Source organism: Hyla sarda, unplaced genomic scaffold (assembly GCF_029499605.1).
Source record: "Hyla sarda isolate aHylSar1 unplaced genomic scaffold, aHylSar1.hap1 scaffold_527, whole genome shotgun sequence".
NCBI lineage: Eukaryota > Metazoa > Chordata > Amphibia > Anura > Hylidae > Hyla > Hyla sarda.
In genome coordinates, this window is record NW_026610538.1 from 132,192 (window position 1) to 152,728 (window position 20,537).

Here is a 20,537-nt window from a genome sequence, read left to right on the forward strand (position 1 = left end):
GTATAGGAAGATATAGGTGTGTATAGGAATATATATGAGTGTATAGGAATATATAGGAGTGTATAGGAAGATATAGGAGTGTATATGAATATATAGGAGTGTATAGGAATATCTAGGAGTGTATAGGAATGTATATCAGTGTATAGGAATATATAGGAGTGTATAGGAGTGTATAGGAATATATAGGAGTGTATAGGAATGTATATCAGTGTATAGGAATATATAGGAGTGTATAGGAATATATAGGAGTGTATAGGAATATATAGGAGTGTATAGGAATGTATATCAGTGTATAGGAATATATAGATTCAAACAAGAAGAGGAGATGATCCAGCGTGGGTCAATAGAAATCCAGACTTTATTAGAACTCACAGTAAAAGCAGTAAAAGCAACCAGCAGATCAGACGCGTTTCAGGCGCATGCGCCCTTCGTCAGTGATGTCATCCATCTGCACAGGTGTCAGTTAAATACCGACCAGGTAGTGGGTGGAGAGTTAACCACCAATTAAACTACACTTGGACCGCTGACAACAGTGCAGAGGAGGATACTAATACAAAACATGGACAAAATGTTAGTAAAAGTACAAGAAGCTAAAAACAATACACTAATATGCAATTTTGCACAAATGGCTTGTACAACACAGGAGAATAACATGGTGATATGAAAAAAAAAAAAAACATATAAAATGTGCACCAGTTATAATCCGCTGTGAAAATGGAACAAACGTGTGTGTGTGACTGCGGCGCTAATAATGGAACAGCAATTCTCTCTTTAAATTCAGACCTTTCGGTGCACTGGTGCCCAAAGTGAATTGCCAAAATGCCTCACGTTCCAACAATTTTCGCCGCACACAACCACCACGGGGTCCTATGTGAACACGTTCTATAGCATAAATTTGAAAATAGTTAATGTGGCCACCATGTACAGTTTTAAAATGTAAAGATGCTGCCGATCGGTTTCTTACGGCATTGCTGGTTATGTCATTGAGATGTTCCAGCGCTCTGACCCTAAGTTTCCTAGAAGTGGAGCCTACGTATTTAAGTTGGCACTGCGAACACTCAATGACATAGACTACATTGTGGTGGTTACAATTAATATAATCTTTTATCTGATAATTTTTGGTTTGCTCTGCATTGGAAAATTGTGTGCATAATTTAGCATAATTACAAGTTCTACAAATCCTACCGCCACATTTAAAAAATCCTCTATTACTCAACCAGTTATTTCTGTTAACTGTGTTGGACAATACCAAGCTAGGGGAAAGAATATCTCCCAGGGTTTTTGCCTTTTTTGGGACTATGTGACAACCTTTAGATAATATTTTTGCTACAGTTTCATCCTGTCTCAGGAAATGGAGGTGTCTATTGATAATGTTCTTGACCTGTGTAAATTGGGGAGAATAAGTGAGTGCTATGACCGGTTTGTTCTGAAAATTAGAGCGACTGTGTTGTGAACAGTTAATAGGTGGAGAAATTAGACAAGAACGGTCCTTTTTAGCAACAATAGTTTTGGCTCTGGATAAAGTACGTTTAGTGTAGCCTCTATTCGCGAGCCTACGTGAAGCCTCGCTGATTTGGGACTCGCAAGTAGAGGGGCCACTACAATTTCTTTTAATCCGTGTAAATTCTCCTACTGGAATGGCCCTGATGGTATGTGGCGGATGATTACTATCAGCTCTAAGAATGGTGTTACCTGCAGTGGGTTTGCGGAACGTTGAAACAGAAATGATATGATCTGGTACTGAGCTGAATTCAAGGTCAAGGAAGGAAATGCTAGATGGGTGTGAATGGTGAGTGAATTTAAGATTGTAGGAATTGTCATTAATGTATTCCAGGAACAGTGGTATGGCAGACATATCACCCCTCCAAATCAGGAGGAGATCATCTATGAATCTGCCATACCACTGCACGTGGGAAACAAATGGATTGGATGTGGAAAAGAGGTAATTGGATTCCCAATATGACATAGTCAGATTGGCTAAAGAAGGTGAATGTCTGGCGCCCATGGAAACGCCACTAGTTTGAATGAAGAACATGCGGTCAAAAGAAAAGAAGTTATGTGTCATGAGATACCATGTGCTCATTTTAATAAATTCTTTTAAATCAGAGGTATAGTCACTGTGGTTGTCCAAATGGTACACCAGTGCCTCCATGGCGACATGCCAGGGAATACTGGTGTACAATGAGACAACATCACAGGTTAACCAACTATGCTCTGGCCTCCATGTTAGGTGTTCGAAAGCTCTAAGAACATCTCTAGAATCTTTAAGATACCCAGGGACCCTTTGGACCATGGGCTGAAGCATTTGATCAGTCCATATGGATAGTTTTTCTGAAAGGGAGCCGCAAGAAGATAAAATCGGTCTCATAGGGGGGGGTGAAATTAGTTTATGGATTTTGGGTAGGCCATACATGATGGGGATAATGGGTTCATCCACCAGCATGTATTCCCTATCCCTGTTTGAAATGACACCCAAATTAACCCCCTCACTCAGTAGTTTATCCAACTCATTTTTAAACTTGGCGGTAGGATCAAAATCCAATTTTTTGTACACATTTGTATCCAAAAGTAGATCATTAATTTGTTGCATATAAATCGCCTTATCCATCACAGTGACTGTGCCGCCCTTATCAGACATTTTAATGACTATATCATCTGCAATACTAAGTTCATTGAGAGCGGCATTTTCACTGTGCGAAAGGTTGCGATGTTTGTTGGGCAGTCCTGATCGACTGTTACCCAATGCAATTAAATCCACCTCCACTGCATTTTGGAATAAATCCATACCATTGGTTCTAGATTGAAGAGGATAAAAATAAGGGTTAGCATTTCTATGAGCAGGGTTGCTATTGGTAACTGCATCTGATTGTTCTCCAGCTAAATCTTGTAGTGTGCATAAGGCTACCTGCTCCGAGAAATGTAATCCACAAAATTCGTTAACATAGTTATTACGAGAGATAGGTACATTATAATCCATAACAACATCTGCGAAAAAATGTTTTTTGATTGTCAAATTTCGTACAAACTTGTTAATTTCACATAACATTTTAAAAATTTGCAAATCGTTAGATAGGGAGAAATTCATTCCCCTACTAAGGACACTGATTTGGTCGGGAGTGAGTGTCCTAGTAGATAAATTTAACACTGTTAATTTCTCGTCACTTGGCTCCTCAATCTGGGAGTGGCCACGTCTGTTGTGTTTTCTTCCCCCCCTCCGGGAGGGTTTCCTTTGCGCTTGGAGTTTTTTGAAAGATGACGCTGTGGAACAGCTGAAGACTGTGAAGTGTCCGATTCTGTGCTATCTCCATTGGCTTCCGTTTCATACTCAGATGAGCTGAATGTAACTTTCGGTTTGCGGTTGCGATTCCTTCTTCTATAATTTTTATTTTTATTTTTGAGAATGGATTTGGGTTCACTTGATTCCCATTTGCCCCACGCATAGACTTGATTGGTTTCATAGTCCCGCATGTCCCGCTGTAACTTGATTTTTTTGGTTTCCATGATGTGGGTTTCCATTTTATTAATGCGCTCATTTATTTTATCCAAGAAATCTTTATATTCAGGTAAATCCTTATACAATTCAGCTTCACTCTTAAATTTATCAATGTCCTCTGTGAGGGTCTCCAATCTGAGAGACTCGAATTTAGTAATAGTCCTCATGATACTTTTGGAACAAATGGTAAGAGCCTCATTCCACTCATTCAGCATTTCATCACAATAGACAACATTAGGAATTTTCCGGATCCGTAGACCTCTCGGAATAATTTCTTTAGTAATATAATTCGTAAGAGTGGTGTGATCCCACCATAACTTCATTTCCTGGAATTGCAGGCGTTCAAGATTATGCATGCATACTTTAAGGTTCACCAGATTAGGTTCCTGGGATCCTGTAGCAGCAAATAAGTTGGCTGCTTTGGCAGAACGGTTCAAGTTAGCCATGACTACAAAACGCAATAGTGAACTGGGTTGCACACAGTACCTTGCTTATAATTCTGTGAAGTTCTCTGGAAGGTGGTGAGCACGGAATGGCTGTAGAACTTGGCAAGTATAGTTCAGAAAAATCCAGCTCGCTCCACCAATACGCCCCCGACACGGATCCGCACCCAGCCCGGTGCACATGGATTCAAACAAGAAGAGGAGATGATCCAGCGTGGGTCAATAGAAATCCAGACTTTATTAGAACTCACAGTAAAAGCAGTAAAAGCAACCAGCAGATCAGACGCGTTTCAGGCGCATGCGCCCTTCGTCAGTGATGTCATCCATCTGCACAGGTGTCAGTTAAATACCGACCAGGTAGTGGGTGGAGAGTTAACCACCAATTAAACTACACTTGGACCGCTGACAACAGTGCAGAGGAGGATACTAATACAAAACATGGACAAAATGTTAGTAAAAGTACAAGAAGCTAAAAACAATACACTAATATGCAATTTTGCACAAATGGCTTGTACAACACAGGAGAATAACATGGTGATATGAAAAAAAAAAAAAACATATAAAATGTGCACCAGTTATAATCCGCTGTGAAAATGGAACAAACGTGTGTGTGTGACTGCGGCGCTAATAATGGAACAGCAATTCTCTCTTTAAATTCAGACCTTTCGGTGCACTGGTGCCCAAAGTGAATTGCCAAAATGCCTCACGTTCCAACAATTTTCGCCGCACACAACCACCACGGGGTCCTATGTGAACACGTTCTATAGCATAAATTTGAAAATAGTTAATGTGGCCACCATGTACAGTTTTAAAATGTAAAGATGCTGCCGATCGGTTTCTTACGGCATTGCTGGTTATGTCATTGAGATGTTCCATTGAGATGGTGGTTAACTCTCCACCCACTACCTGGTCGGTATTCAACTGACACCTGTGCAGATGGATGACATCACTGACGAAGGGCGCATGCGCCTGAAACGCGTCTGATCTGCTGGTTGCTTTTACTGCTGTTACTGTGAGTTCTAATAAAGTCTGGATTTCTATTGACCCACGCTGGATCATCTCCTCTTCTTGTTTGAATCCATGTGCACCGGGCTGGGTGCGGATCCGTGTCGGGGGCGTATTGGTGGAGCGAGCTGGATTTTTCTGAACTATACTTGCATAGAAATATATAGGCATGTATAGAAATATATAGGAGTGTATAGGAATATATAGGAGTGTATAGGAATATCTAGGAGTGTATAGGCATGTATAGGAATATATAAGAATGTATGGGAATATATAGGAGTGTATAGGAAATTATAGGTGTGTGTACAGGGATATATAGGTGTGTATAGGGATATATCGGAGTGTATAGGAATATATAGAAGTGTAAAGGAATATCTAGGAGTGTATAGGCATATATAGAAGTGTATAGGAATATATAGGAGTGTATAGGAATATCTAGAAGTGTATATGCATATATAGAAGTGTATAGGAATATATAGGAATATATAGGAGTGTATAGGAGTGTATAGGAATATATAGAAGTGTATAGGAATATATAGAAGTGTATAGGAATATATAGGAGTGTATAGGAATATATAGGAGTGTATAGGAATATATAGAAGTGTATAGGAATATATAGGAGTGTATAGGAATATATAGGTGTGTATAGGAATATATAGGAGTGTATAGGAATATATAGGAGTGTATAGGAATATATAGAAGTGTATAGGAATATATAGGAGTGTATAGGAATATATAGAAGTGTATAGGAATATATAGAAGTGTATAGGAATATATAGGAGTGTATAGGAATATATAGGAGTGTATAGGAATACATAGAAGTGTATAGGAATATATAGGAGTGTATAGGAATATATAGGTGTGTATAGGAATATATAGGAGTGTATAGGAATATATAGGAGTGTATAGGAATATATAGAAGTGTATAGGAATATATAGGAGTGTATAGGAATATATAGGTGTGTATAGGAATATATAGGAGTGTATAGGCATGTATAGGAATATATAGGAGTGTATAGGAAGATATAGGAGCGTATAGGAATATATAGGAGTGTATAGGAATATATAGGAGTGTATAGGAGTATATCGGAGTGTATAGGCATGTATAGGAATATATAGAAGTGTATAGGAATATATAGGAGTGTATAGGAATATACAGGAGTGTATAGGAATATATAGGAGTGTATAGGAATGTATAGGAGTGTATAGGAACATCTAGGAGTTTATAGGAATATATAGGTGTGTATAGGAATATATAGGAGTGTATAGGAATATCTAGGAGTGTATAGGAATGTATATCAGTGTATAGGAATATATAGGAGTGTATAGGAATATATAGGAGTGTATAGGAATGTATATCAGTGTATAGGAATATATAGGCATGTATAGAAATATATAGGAGTGTATAGGAATATATAGGAGTGTATAGGAATATCTAGGAGTGTAAAGGAATATATAGGAGTGTATAGGAATGTATATCAGTGTATAGGAATATATAGGAGTGTATAGGAATATATAGGAGTGTATAGGAGTATATAGAAGTGTATAGGACTATATAGAAGTGTATAGGAATATATAGGAGTGTATAGGAATATCTAGGAGTGTATAGGAATATATAGGAGTGTATAGGAATATATAGGAGTGTATAGGAATATATAGGAGTGTATAGGCATATATTGGAATATATAGGAGTGTATAGGAATGTATATCAGTGTAAAGGAATATATATGAGTGTATAGGAATATATAGGAGTGTATAGGAATATATAGGAGTGTATAGGAATATCTAGGAGTGTATAGGAATATATAGGAGTGTATAGGAATATATAGGAGTGTATAGGAATATATAGGTGTGTGTATAGGAATATATAGGAGTGTATAGGAATATCTAGGCATATATAGAAGTGTATAGGCATGTATAGGAATATATAGGTGTGTATAGGAATACACAGGAGTGTATAGGAATATATAAAAGTGTATAGGAATATATAGGCATGTATAGGAATACATAGGAATATATAGAAGTGTATAGGAATATATAGGAGTTTATAGGAATATATAAGAGTCTATAGGAATATATAGAAGTGTATAGGAATATATAGGAGTGTATAGGAATATATAGAAGTGTATAGGAATATATAGGCATGTATAGGAATACATAGGAATATATAGAAGTGTATAGGAATATATAGGAGTTTATAGGAATATATAAGAGTCTATAGGAATATATAGAAGTGTATAGGAATATATAGGAGTGTATAGGAATATATAGGAGTGTATAGGAATATCTAGGAGTGTATAGGCATGTTTAGGAATATATAGGAGTGTATAGGAATATATAGGAGTGTATAGGAATGTATATCAGTGTATAGGAATATATAGGCATGTATAGAAATATATAGGAGTGTATAGGAATATATAGGAGTGTATAGGAATATCTAGGAGTGTGTAGGCATGTATAGGAATATATAGGAGTGTATGGGAATATATAGGAGTATATAGGAATATATAGGAGTATATAGGAATATATAGGAGTGTATAGGCATATATTGGAATATATAGGAGTGTATAGGAATGTATATCAGTGTAAAGGAATATATATGAGTGTATAGGAATATATAGGAGTGTATAGGAATATATAGGAGTGTATAGGCATATATTGGAATATATAGGAGTGTATAGGAATATATAGGAGTGTATAGGAATATCTAGGCATATATAGAAGTGTATAGGAATATATAGGCATGTATAGGAATACACAGGAGTGTATAGGAATATATAGAAGTGTATAGGAATATATAGAAGTGTATAGGAATATATAGGCATGTATAGGAATACATAGGAATATATAGAAGTGTATAGGAATATATAGGAGTGTATAGGAATATATAGAAGTGTATAGGAATATATAGGAGTGTATAGGAATATATCGGAGTGTATAGGAATATATAGGAGTGTATAGAAATGTATAGGAATATATAGGAGTGTATAGGAACATATAAAAGTGTATAGGAATATATAGGAGTGTATAGGAATATATAGGGGTGTATAGAAATATATAGAAGTGTATATGAATATATAGGAGTGTATAGGCATGTATAGGAGTGTATAGGAATATATAGGAGTGTATAGGAATATATAGGAGTGTATAGTTATATATAGGAGTGTATAGGAATATATAGGAATGTATAGGAATATATAGGAGTGCATAGGAACATATAAAAGTGTATAGGAATATGTAGGAGTGTATAGGAATATATAGGGGTGTATAGGAATATATAGAAGTGTATATGAATATATAGGAGTGTATAGGCATGTATAGGAGTGTATAGAAATATATAGGAGTGTATAGAAAGCCCCTGAATTGGAAGCGAAGTGGGAGAGGAGGGGGCACATGACAGGGGGCAGCGCAGCGGGGAAATAAGATAGGGGTCAAAGGCAGGTCAGGGGAAGGAGGGGGCATAGAGGAGGGGGAGTTAAGGAAGAGTTCGGAGGGGTTAAAAGGAGGCCCGGAACCGGAAGGGGCCCCTTTTACCTGAAGACGCGGAGAAGGAAGTTGGAGCTGCTCCAGGCTGCGGGACTTACGTTGCAGATGGCGGATTTGGACGTGGCGATCCGGCGGGTAAGAGAGGAGCTCCGGAGGAGAGGCACGGGATGGCTGGATCAGCAGCTCCACGGTGATGCGGCGAGGACTTCGGCAGCTGCCGCGGTGCCTCCGCGGACGAGCGGGAGGAGGTCCAGGGCGCCATCCAGAGTGAGCCCCGACGCGATCCCACGCTCCCGGCGCTGGCAGGAGAGCCCCGCCAGGGACCCTCCGGTGAGGCCTGCTGCTGCTCACACCTCTGATAGCGGTGAGTCTGCCGGGAGGAATCTCGGGCTGGGGAGGGGAGTGGTGGAGCCGGCGCGGGCAGAGCAGGGCCGCTCTGCAAGAAGACGCAGCAGGAGGGGAGAGGCAGAGCTACTGACGGCAGGTCCCAGTGCTGAGGCTCCGAGCACTGGGAGGGCCCGGCGATCAGGAGTGGACAGAAGTGTGTCGCCAGCGGCCCGGCAGGGCGCGGGTATGGAGGCTGATGGGGTCGGGAGAGCCTGTGGACGGACCACTGGACACACTGCGGCGCCTGCAGGGGTGAGGCGCCGGCAGGATCCGTCCCCCAGACGACGTCCGGCTTCCGGTCGGGAGGCACGGGGGGAGCGGGAGGTTAGCTCCGCCCCCAGGGCTGCACGAAGAAGTGAGGAGGTATCCGAGGACGAGAGGGATGGAGGCGGAGCCTCACCTGTCTCAGCTGCTGAGGACGTCGCAGGGGATGAAAGTGATGACCTGCGGCCTGCGGTGGCCAGTGTGGTGGTGCCGCCAGCGGCTGCCCGGGTCGGCGGTGCGACGGGTCAAGTGCTGGTTGTGGAGAGATCCGGAGGAGGTGCGTCGCGCCGAGGTCAAGGAGGAGCGGCAACCGCTGGGCCGTCCACCCCAGAGAGGTTGGGTGAGTGGAACACTGCTTCGGGGTCTGGGGTTGGGGGGGGGGTTTGTGGGAGGGTTTGTCTTCTTTACTGTGGGAAATCCGGGATCTTTTGCAGGATAGGGCTTTTCCTGGGGCGGGGTCACCGGCGGCAGTCTGGGCGAGCGGCGGTTCGGGGGTGGCCGAAGGGGGGGCTGCTTCGGTCGCGGTTGTGAGTGGGGACGGTGGGCTGCCGGTCCCTGGAGCGGCGGTTGGGAAGGCGGGGGAAAAAGTTGTGGATGAAGTGCGTTTGGCGGATTCGGCGAAAGGGGAGGTCTACGTCTGTTTTGAGGGGCCCCTGGGTGCGCATTTGAAGGCGGAGGTTCGGGAGCGGATCTGGAAGGGGGAGTATGTTGAAATTTTTTCGCTGCTCCCGTTGGAGAAGTTCAACCTGGATAGGATGAAACCTGAGGAGTCGAAGAAGGAGGAGGAGGAACGCCAGTGTTATCGGCTGATACCTCGGACGTTTAATAATTGTCTGCAGGCGTTTGCCATCTTGGCGAGCGTTATTGGCGAAAAAGCGCCGGATAATTGTTCCGGCCTTTTTTGCTATCTCGATTCGGTAGGGGAAGCCTATAGGACATATGGGGAACCGCTTGGCTGCGATATGACGAGCAGTTCCGGCAGCGCAAGGCGGTGCGCCCCTCGCTGCGGTGGGACCACAAGGATATCAGCTTGTGGATGAAACTCATGGCGGCGCCTCGCGCTCCAGGGGGACAGCAGTCCTTTCGGGAGGGGACTGGCGGATCTGGGGCCGGGTCTGGTCGGCCGGCCGGTGCAGCAAAAGGGTGTTGCTGGCAATTTAAATAGGGCCAGTGTAAGTTTGGGGAGACATGCAGATTTCGTCATGAGTGCTCCGGTTGCGGAGGCGCCCATGGTCTGTCGCGGTGCTTTAGAAAGGGGAAGGGAAAGGGCGGAGATGGGAGGGGACTGGCGGATCTGGGGCCGGGTCTGGTCAGCCGGCCGGTGCAGCAAAAGGGTGTTGCTGGCAATTTAAATAGGGCCAGTGTAAGTTTGGGGAGACATGCAGATTTCGTCATGAGTGCTCCGGTTGCGGAGGCGCCCATGGTCTGTCGCGGTGCTTTAGAAAGGGGAAGGGAAAGGGCGGAGATGTTGAGGCAAAAGGGGGTCACGCCAGTGAGGGTGGAAAGGATGCTTCCTTTTCTAGAGACGTACCCAAATAGGCGGGTGGCGGAGTTGCTGAAGGAGGGGTTTTCGGAGGGGTTTCGTAATCCATGTTCGCCGGTTAGGGACTTGGGGGTGGTGCGCAACTTGACGTCGGCATTGGGTCATCCTGACGTGGTGTCGGCCAAGTTGTTTAAGGAAGTTGAGCTGGGTAGGATGGTGGGGCCGTTTGCGGCCCCGCCGCTGCCGAATTTGAGGATCTCTCCGCTGGGGGTAGTTCCCAAGAAGGAGCCGAACAAGTTTCGGCTCATTCACCACCTCTCCTTTCCAGAAGGGGAGTCGGTAAATGACGGTATCGACCCGGCGCTATGTGCGGTGTCCTACACGTCGTTTGATGCGGCGGTTGAGTGGGTGCGGTGGTACGGCAGGGGTGCGCTGTTGGCAAAAACGGATATTGAGGCTGCATTTCGTCTCCTTCCGGTCCATCCGGACAGTTTTGAGTTGTTAGGGTGTTGTTGGGAGGGACAGTTTTTTGTGGATCGTTGCCTTCCTATGGGCTGTTCTATTTCTTGTTCGTTTTTTGAGTTTTTTAGCACGTTTTTAGAGTGGGTAGTGCGGTCGGAGGCTCAAGTGCCTTCGGTGCTACATTACCTCGACGATTTTTTGTTCGTGGGTCAGGCTGGTAGAGCGACCTGTGCGATTTTGCTGCAGACGATGGAGAGGGTGGCGGCCTGCTTCGGGGTGCCTTTGGCACCCGACAAGACGGAGGGGCCGTCCACGGCGTTGAAATTCCTGGGCATTGTCATTGACACGGTGGCCTTTGAGTGTAGGTTGCCGGATGACAAGCTTCAGGATTTGAGGGGGGCGATTGAGGGGGCATTGCTGACTCGGAAGATTAAGTTGAGGGACTTGCAGTCGTTGTTAGGCCGCCTCAATTTTGCATGCCGTATTATGCCCACGGGGCGGGTTTTTTGTAGGCGTTTAGCGGGTGCTACGGCAGGTGTATGACGGCCGAATCACTTTGTGCGGTTGTCCGCGGACTTGCGGGCGGATTTGGGGATTTGGCTGGAATTCTTGGACAGGTATAACGGGCGGTCGATTATCATAGAACGGCAAGTGTCCAACTGGGACATGGAGCTGTTCACGGATGCGTCAGGTAGCTGTGGCTTCGGCGCTTACTTCCAGGGTCAGTGGTGCACGGGGGAATGGCCGATGGCATGGCGGGAGGGCGGCTTGGTGCGCAACTTGGCGCTCTTGGAACTTTTTCCGATTGTAGTGGCTAAATCGTTTAGGGTGCGTTTGGCTGCCAGGGGTTTTCGGAGAGGGGTGGTGCAGCGTGATGCTCGGCGGCCTGTTTCTTTCCAGCTGCTGGCGGATATAGGGGTGGTCTTGGGGACGGTGTGTTCGTCTGGTTTTGAGGTGTTGCTGTTTCGGCTGGCTTTCTCGCTGGCGTTTTTTGGGGCGTTCCGGGTTTCGGAGTTGGTCGCGCCTAGTAAGGTTCGGGAGGAAGGTTTGTTGTTTGGGGATGTTTGCTTAGAAGGTTCTGTTTTAGTGTGTAAAGTGCGCAGGTCCAAAACGGACCAGCTGGGGAAGGGATTTGCTGTGGGATTGGCGGTGTTGGGTGGTGGGGGCATGTGTCCGGTGCATTGTTTTCGGGAGTACTTGGGGGTTCGGACTGTGATGGGGGGGCCTCTGTTGGTTCATGCGAACGGGGAATTTTTGTCCTGGTACCAATTTGTGCGGGTTTTTCGTTTTTGCCTGGAAAAGCTGGGGAAGGATGCGGGTGGGTTCAGCTCGCAATCCTTTCGGATAGGAGCGGCTACGGAGGCATCCCGGTGGGGTTTGGGGCCTGATGCGATACGGAGGATTGGTAGGTGGGAATCTGACCGGTTCCAGTTATATGTGCGCCCGCAGATGTTGTAGGGGGTGGGCGTGTCTTTCTGTGGGTGTTTTTGTTTTATGGAAAATATATGTGGGTGGAGTAAGGCAAGAATAGTGATGGGTTGTTTTTCGTGTTTATGTCTTACAGGGGGTCAGCCGTGCTTGGTCTGGATCGTGGGACATTCGTACGTGAGGCGTGGGGCCTCGCGCGCTGATGTTCGCCGGGCCGGGAGGCAGTTGGGCCTGGACAGGGAACAGGCTCAGGTGCGGTGGATTGGTCGGGGGGGGGTTTGCAGTGGGCGGGACTGCTCCCCCTCTTGCAAATGTACGCAGCGCTGGACAGGCCCCCCAACGTGTTGGTAGTCCACCTAGGCGGCAATGATCTTGGGGGTCGGACGGCCAGAGCCTTGATGAGGGATATTAAATTGGACATGCTGCGGATCTGGTCGTCCTTCCCCGGGATCGTGGTGGTCTGGTCGGACATTGTGGCGCGGTTCAAGTGGAGGGAGGCGCGTGTGGTCGTCCGACTGAATAAGGCGAGGGCCAAGGTTAATCGGGTGGTGGGTCGTTTCATGGCGCGGAATGGGGGCCTGGTTGTGCGCCACCGGGAGTTAGAGACTCCTTCCTGGGATTTTATGGACGCTGACTGGGTCCATCTGAACCCCCTGGGGATGGATTTGTGGGTTCTAGAAATTAGGGAGGTGGTGGTGAGAGCAGTCGGGTTGTGGGTGGTCGGCCGTGAGTGAGGAGTCACACAAGGCCGTCGTGGCAGGTAGTGGGGGAGGGGGACCTGGAGGCACTTGATGGAGAATTGGAGTGAGGTGTGAACAGAATGGTGTGGTAGGGCTGGGGGCGGTGCCCCAGTCACTGGTGACACCTCAGCGGTTGAGGTGGAAAACGGGGGGCTCTGAAGGGGGTGTCCTTGGGTCGTTGATTTACGGCCAAGGGCAAAGTAGGAGCCCGGGGAATAACTCAGGTTGCCTTCAGGTCCCCTTACCTTTGGGGTAGGAAATGAAAACTGTTTACAATGTTATGCACTATGATTTGTAAATGTTATAATGTTAATGGGTAATGTTTACCCGACTGTTTCTGTGTTATTGTAAAGTTAAAGTATATATATTTATTTTATTATGGTTATTTAATAAATGTGGCCGCTGTGGCCTTTTCCACCAAAATAAGTGTTGTAATGTGGTTATTGATGGGGGTGGCAGGGTGGTACAGGGGTCACAGAGCAAGTAGCAGATCCCCTAGTCAAGAAAGCCCCTGAATCGGAAGCGAAGTAGGAGAGGAGGGGGCACATGACAGGGGGCAGCGCAGCGGGAAAATAAGATAGGGGTCAAAGGCAGGTCAGGGGAAGGAGGGGGCATAGAGGAGGGGGAGTTAAGGAAGAGGTCGGAGGGGTTAAAAGGAAGCCCGGAACCGGAAGGGGCCCCTTTTACCTGAAGACGCGGAGAAGGAAGTTGCCCGCCCGCCGCCCTAAGCGAGGTGGGGTGTTAGGTTGCGTTTTGTCACGGCGGCAGGTAGTGGGGGAGGGGGACCTGGAGGCACTTGATGGAGAATTGGAGTGAGGTGTGAACAGAATGGTGTGGTAGGGCTGGGGGCGGTGCCCCAGTCACTGGTGACACCTCAGCGGTTGAGGTGAAAAAACGGGGGGCTCTGAAGGGGGTGTCCTTGGGTCGTTGATTTACGGCCAAGGGCAAAGTAGGAGCCCGGGGAATAACTCAGGTTGCCTTCAGGTCCCCTTACCTTTGGGGTAGGAAATGGAAAACTGTTTACACTGTTATGCACTATGATTTGTAAATGTTATAATGTTAATGGGTAATGTTTACCCGACTGTTTCTGTGTTATTGCAAAGTTAAAGTATATATATTTATTTTATTTTATTATGGTTATTTAATAAATGTGGCCGCTGTGGCCTTTTCCACCAAATAAGGTTGTAATGTGGTTATTGATGGGGGGTGGCAGGGTGGTACAGGGGTCACAGAGCAAGTAGCAGATCCCCTAGTCATGTATATATAGGAGTGTATAGGAAGATATAGGAGTGTATAGGAATATATAGGAGTGTATAGGAATATATAGGAGTGTATAGGAATATATAGGAGTGTATAGGCATGTATAGGAATATATAGGAGGGAATAGGAGTGTATAGGAATATATAGGCATGTATAGGAATATATAGGAGTGTATATGAATATATAGAAGTGTATAGGAATATATAGGAGTGTATAGGAATATATAGGAGTGTATAGGAATGTATAGGAGTGTATAGGAATGCATAGGAATATATAGGAGTGTATAGGCATATATAGAAGTGTATAGGAATACATAGGAGTGTATAGGAATATATAGGAGTGTATAGGAATATATAGGAGTGTATAGGAATGTATAGGAATATATAGGAGTTTATAGAAATATATAGGGGTGTACAGGAATATATAGAAGTGTATGGGAATATATAGGAGTGTATAGGCATGTAAAGGAATATATAGGAGTGTATAGGAATATATAGGGGTGTACAGGAATATATAGGAGTGTATAGGAATATATAGGAGTGTATAGAAATATATAGGAGTGTATAGGAATATATAGGAGTGTATAGGAATATATAGGAGTGTATAGGAATATATAGGCATGTATAGGAATATATAGGAGTCTATAGGAATATATAGAAGTGTATAGGAATACATAGGAGTGTATAGGAATATATAGAAGTGTATAGGTATATATAGGAGTGTTTAGGAATATATAGGAGTGTATAGGAATATATAGGAGTGTATAGGAATATATAGGAGTCTATAGAAATACATAGGAGTGTATAGGAATATATAGGAGTGTATAGGAATATATAGGAGTGTATAGGAATATATAGGGATATATAGGAGTGTATAGGAATATATAGGAATATATAGGAGTGTATAGGAAAATATAGGAGTGTATAGGAATATATAGGAGTCTATAGAAATACATAGGAGTGTATAGGAATGTATAGGAATATATAGGAGTGTATAGGAATATATAGGAGTGTATAGGAATGTATAGGCATGTATAGGAATACATAGGAGTGTATAGGAATATATAGGAGTCTATAGAAATACATAGGAGTGTATAGGAATATATAGAAGTGTATAGGAATATATAGGAGTGTATAGGAATATATAGGAATGTATAGGAAGATATAGGAGTGTATAGGAATATATAGAAGTGTATAGGAATATATTGGAGTGTATAGGCATGTATATGAATATATAGGAGGGAATAGGAATATATAGGAGTGTATAGGAATATATAGGAGTGTATAGGAATATATAGGAGTGTATATGTATGTATAGGAATATATAGGATTGTATAGGAATACATAGGAGTGTATAGGAATATATAAAAGTGTATAGGAATATATAGGAGTGTATAGGAATATATAGGAGTGTATAGGAATATATGGGAGGGAATAGGAATATATAGGAGTGTATAGGAATATATAGGAGTGTATAGGAATATATAGGAGTGTATAGGCCTGTATAGGAATATATAGGAGTGTATAGGAATAAATAGGCATGTATAGGAATATATAGGAGTGTATTGGTGAGTATAGGAATATCTAGGCATATATAGAAGTGTATAGGAATACATAGGAGTGTATAGGAATATATAGGAGTGTCTAGGCCTGTATAGGAATATATAGGAGTGTATAGGAATATATAGGAGTGTATAGGAATATATAGGAGTGTATAGGCATGTATAGGAATATATAGGAGTGTATAGGAATATATAGGAGTGTATAGGAATATATAGGAGTGTATAGAAATGTATAGGAATATATAGGAGTAAATAGGAATATATAGGAGTGTATAGGAATATATAGGAGTGTATAGGAATGTATAGAAATATATAGGAGTAAATAGGAATATATAGAAGTGTATAGGAATACATAGGAGTGTATTGGCATGTATAGGAATATATAGGAGTGTATAGGAATATATAGGAATGTATAGGAATATATTGGAGTGTATATGAATGTATAGGAGTGTATAGGAATATATAGGAGTGTATAGGAATATATAGGATTATATAGGATTATATAGGAATGCATAGGAATATATAGGAGTGTATAGAAATATATAGGAGTGTATGGGAATGTATAGGAATATATAGGAGTGTATAGGAATGTATAGGAATATATAGGAGTGTGTAGGAATGTATAGGAATATATAGAAGTGTATAGGAATATATAGGAGTGTATAGGAATGTATAGGAGTGTATAGGAATGTATAGGAATATATAGGAGTGTATAGGAATGTATAGGAATATATAGAAGTGTATAGGAATATATAGGAGTGTATAGGAATGTATAGGAGTGTATAGGAATGTATAGGAGTGTATAGGAATATATAGGAGTGTATAGGAATGTATAGGAGTGTATAGGCATGTATAGTAATACATAGGAGTGTATAGGAATATATAGGAATATATAGGAGTGTATAGGAATATATAGGAGTGTATAGGAATATATAGAAGTGTATAGGAATATATAGGAGTGTATAGGAATGTATAGGAGTGTATAGGAATGTATAGGAGTGTATAGGAATATATAGGAGTGTATAGGAATGTATAGGAGTGTATAGGCATGTATAGTAATACATAGGAGTGTATAGGAATATATAGGAATATATAGGAGTGTATAGGAATATATAGGAGTGTATGGGTGAGTATAGGAATATCTAGGAGTGTATAGGCATGTATAGGAATATCTAGGAGTGTATAGGAATATATTGGAATATATGGAAGTGTATAGAAAGCCTCCGTATCGGACGCAAAGTGGGAGAGGAGGGGGCACATGACAGGGGGCAGCGTAGCGGGAAAGTAGGGGTCAATGGCAGGACGAGCGGGAGGAGGTCCAGGGTACCGTCAAGGGTGAGCCCCGAAGCGATACCACGCTCCCGGCGCCGGCAGGAGAGCCCCGCCAGGGGCCCTCCGGTGAGGCCTACTGCTGCTCCCCCTCTGCCAGTGGTGGGTCTGCCGGGAGGAATCTCGGGCTGGGGGAGAGAGTGGTGGAGCCGGCGCGTGCAGAGCAGGGGCGCACTGCAGGAAGACGCAGCAGGAGGGGAGAGGTGGAGCTACTGACGGCCGGTACTAGTGCTGAGGCTCCAAGCACTGGGAGGGCCCAGCGGTCAGGGACTGACAGAAGCCTGTCACCAGCGGCCCGACGGGGTGCGCTTATGGAGACTGCTGCAGCCTGAAGATCCAGCGGCCGTAACTGTACACACTGCGGCTGCTGCAGAGGAGCGGCGCCGGCAGCCTCCTTCACCCAGGAGAACTTCTTCTTCAGGCCGGGAGACACGGGGGGAGCTGGAGGTTAGCCCCGCCTCCAGGGCTGCATGTGGTGGTGAGGAGCTATCTGAGGATGAGAGGGATGGAGGATGCGCCTCTCCTGTCTCGGCTGCTGAGGATGTCGCCGGTGATTAAAGTGATGACCTGCGGTGGCCAGTGTGGTGGTATCGGTGGTGCGTCGTGTCAAGAGGTGTCCGTGGAGAGATCGGGAGGAAATGCGACACGCCGCGGTCAAAGAGGAGCTGCAACCGCTGGGCCGTCCCTTAGGTGCGCATTTGAAGGCGGAGGTTAGGGAGCGCATCTGGAAGGGGGAGTACGTAGAGATTTTCTCTCTGCTGCCGCTGGAGAAGTTCAACCTAGATAGAGTAAAACCCGACGAGTCCAAGAAGGAGGAGGAAGAACGCCGGCGGTATCGGCTGATACCTCGGACGTTTAAAAATTGGCAACAGGCGTTTGCAATCTTGGCAAGCATTATTGGGGGAAAAGCGCCTGATAATTGTTCCGGGCTTTTTTGCTATCTCGATTCGGTAGGAGAAGCGTATAGGACATATGGGGGCACTGCTTGGCTGCGATATGACGAGCAGTTCCGGCAGCGCAAGGCGGTGCGCCCCTCGCTGCGGTGGGACCTTTGGCACCCGACCAGGCCGGAGGGGCAATCAACGGCGCTCAAATTCCTGGGCATTGACATGGTAGCCTTCGAGTGTAGGCTACCGGAAGACAAGCTTCGGGAATTGAAGGGGGCGATAGAGGGGGCGTTGCGGGCTCGGAAGATTAAGTTGAGGGACTTGCAGTCACTGTTAGGCCGCCTCAACTTTGCATGCCGTATCATGCCCATGGGTCGGGTTTTCTGTAGGCGTTTAGCGGGTGCTACGGCGGGTGTGCGGCTGCCGAATCACTTTGTGCAGTTGTCTGCGGAGTTGCGTGCGGACTTGGGGATTTGGCTGGAATTTTTGGACAGGTATAACCCGCGATCGATCATCATTGAACGGCAGGTGTCCAACTGGGACATGGAGCTGTTCACGGATGCGTCGGGTAGCCGTGGTTTCGGCGCTTACTTCCAGGGACAGTGGTGCGTGGGTGAATGGCCAATAGCGTGGAGGGCGGAAGGCTTGGTGCGCAACTTGGCGCCCCTGGAACTTTTTCCCATTGTAGTGGCGGTGGTGATTTGGAGGGAGCGGTTGCGCAATCGGAAGATCTGTTTCCGGTGTGACAACCTGGGAGTGGTGCAGGCTGTGAACGCACAAACGGCGAGATCGCCTCCGGTGGTGAGGCTGTTGCGGCGTTTGGTTTTAAGTTGCTTATTATTGAACGCGCAGTTTGTGGCTTTGCATGTCCCGGGGATCCGTAATGAGATTGCTGACTCTCTCTCTCGTTTTCAGTGGGACAGGTTTCGGGAGCTGGCGCCAGAGGCGGAGTCGCAGGGGATCCCTTGTCCGGAGGAGTTATGGCAAGTGGTTTAAGGACGGCCTTTGCCTTGATTCCTCGGTCGGTCTGTGATAGCACCTGGGCGGGGTATAGTAAGAGTTGGAGGGAATGGGAGCTTTTGGTGGCGGAGTTGGGGGGTATTGGAGATGGGGAATGGGAAATGGCTGTTTTAGATAGGGAGATTGTTTGGGGATGGAGTGTCCCCTTCGGGGCTAAGCCGCCGGCCGGCGGCTTTGGGGTTTTGGTTTAAATGTCAGGGTTGTTACGCCTAGCGCTCCGGGTCCCCGCTCCTCCCCGGAGCGCGTACGGCGTCTCTCTCTCCGCAGCGCCCCGGTCGGTCCCGCTGACCGGGAGCGCTGCACTGTCATGGCCGTCGGGGATGCGATTCGCACAGCGGGACGCGCCCGCTTGCGAATCGCATCCCAGGTCACTTACCCGTTCCCGTCCCCTGCTGTCATGTGCTGGCGCGCGCGGCTCCGCTCTCTAGGGCGCGCGCGCGCCAGCTCCCTGAGACTTAAAGGGCCAGTGCACCAATGATTGGTGCCTGGCCCAATTAGGTTAATTGGCTTCCACCTGCTCCCTGACTATATCTGACCTCCTCCCATGCACTCCCTTGCCGGATCTTGTTGCCTTGTGCCAGTGAAAGCGTTTTGTGTGTCCAAAGCCTGTGTACCAGAACTTCTGCTATCCACCCTGACTACGAACCTTGCCGCCTGCCCCCGACCTTCTGCTACGTCCGACCTTGCTTCTGTCTACTCCCTTGTACCGCGCCTATCTTCAGCAGTCAGAGAGGTTGAGCCGTTGCTAGTGGATACGACCTGGTCACTACCGCCGCAGCAAGACCATCCCGCTTTGCGGCGGGCTCTGGTGAAAACCAGTAGTGTCTTAGAACCGGTCCACTAGCACGGTCCTCGCCAATCCCTCTCTGGCACAGAGGATCCACCTCCTGCCAGCCGGCATCGTGACAGTAGATCCGGCCATGGATCCCGCTGAGGTCCCTCTGCCTTATATCTCTGATATCACCACGGTGGTCGCCCAGCAATCCCGACAGATCGCCCATCTAACCCACCAGCTGTCGGAAGTGTCCACCATTGTGCAGCAACTTCAGTCGCAACTTCAGCAGCAATCATCTCCTCCGCCAGCTCCTGCACCCCTTCCGCAGCGAGTGGCCACTCCTAGCCTCCGCCTGTCCTTGCCGGACAAATTTAATGGGGACTCTAAGTTTTGCCGTGGCTTTCTTTCGCAATGTTCCCTGCACTTGGAGATGATGTCGGACCAGTTTCCTACTGAAAGGTCTAAGGTGGCTTTCGTAGTCAGCCTTCTGTCTGGAAAAGCCCTGTCATGGGCC